Raw genomic sequence first — 1,720 nt, forward strand, 5'->3', positions numbered from 1 at the left:
GAGATAGACCACAGCGTGAGTAATCTCCTGGGTGACAATTCCAAATGAATTTCTAAAGAGATTCCAAGGGGCCCCAACGGACTTTGTCCCAGAGAAAAACACTTTCCTCCCTCTTCGCATCCATCCTCCCATTTCCTATATTGCCGTTGAATCTATTAAAAAATAATGTTTCCTATTAAGCACCAATCGCTACCAGACCTTTAAATAAACAATCGTCTTAGTCCCGTCTTAGTCCCGACAATAACTTTGTGAAGTAGGTATTAGCATCTTTATCCAGCAAACAACGGAGGCTCAGAGAGGTTAAGGAACTGGTTTTAAGGTCGGTCCACCAGTAAGTGGAGGCATTGGGGGCTCCTACAGCAGTTAGGCCTCAAAGTTTGCAATGTGAGTCAAACTGAGGGAACAGAGGCTGATAGATTGCCTTGCAGAGAAGCATGGAAAGATCTGACTTGAAACCCTGAGGTCTGAAGATTAGCGGCTAGATGTCCCTGGAGGAGACGGGGTGGAAGGATGAAGCTGCTGGAGGGTGGGGGGAGAAAGGAGAGGAGATGGCCAGAGACTGGACTGTAGGAAGTGACAGTCCAGTCCTTCTGGGTTCTCACTTTTAAATCCTTTCCAAGACTAGTACTCCTAAGACTCAGAAAGAAAAGCACTGCGAATCAGGTTGAAAAATAAAGTATTTATTTTAGAAGTTAATTCAAGGGGTAAAGAGAGAAGAAAACTTAACATTTTATTTGTATCTACTCAGAGAATGAAACCAAGGGTCACACAGCAACACGCAAATGACACGAAGCAACGAAAGATAAAATGTGATGGGTCTAGAGCGAGTGGGATGAGAAAGGACCAGTCTGGCGTCTGGCCCCTCTTTCCACCCAAAAACATAAGTGAACCTCCACCAAGAGACAACCATACCAGGGGGATGGAAAAAAGCGAAGTGAAATAAATAATGGGAAACAATGATGCTAATAATAGTAATAATAAAAGCGCAACGAGGTTAGACGTGTTGGAAAGACTTGCATGTGATTTGGAGAAGTTAGATTTACTTTCGAGCAGTCGCCTCTACGCTGAGCTGGGGTCAGAGAGTCCTCAGTTCGTCCGGAACACGACCCATCCCTCGCTCTCCAGCAGGCGGCAATTACCCCTCAAATTCGAACTGATCGTGGAGGATGGGCCCGAGCTGGTGTCCGCTGCTGCTTGCAAACACCTAAGTGATCCCAGACTGGGAGCCCTTTTCTGGATCCCGACAAATGCGGAGAAACGCTGAGAGCCTGCAACTCCCCGTACACTTTCCCTGAACCTAATTCATGCTACCTTAGAGAACTTACAGCAAACCCAAGAATGAGATGGATAAAACTTAGGTGCGGAAGGGAGTATAAGGCTATCCTTTGGAAACATACATGATTTTATATACTCTAAATAAATCTCCAGCACATGTTTGTGCCCCAGTTAAAGTTTGCATTATTATTTAGCACTTACTTCCCAGCCCTGCACCCTTTGCCTAGTCGCGCTTAGCAAAGTGGCGCCTTCACCCCCAGAGTCGTGCAGTTGGGCCAGTTCACTATCCCCTGCATTTGGGCTCCTGTCGTGAGGTCGCGCAGTCCGACGCGCAAGGGCGGTTTTCAGCACCACGGACAGCACAGGTCCCTCCAGGCCTGCCCTCAGTGAATTTTTTCTTAGCGCCAAAACTTTTCTGGTGGGAATAGAATGAAGAAAGAGAAAG

The sequence above is a fragment of the Pteropus alecto genome, unplaced genomic scaffold, assembly GCF_000325575.1.
Source record: "Pteropus alecto unplaced genomic scaffold, ASM32557v1 scaffold78, whole genome shotgun sequence".
NCBI classification, from domain to species: Eukaryota; Metazoa; Chordata; class Mammalia; order Chiroptera; family Pteropodidae; genus Pteropus; species Pteropus alecto.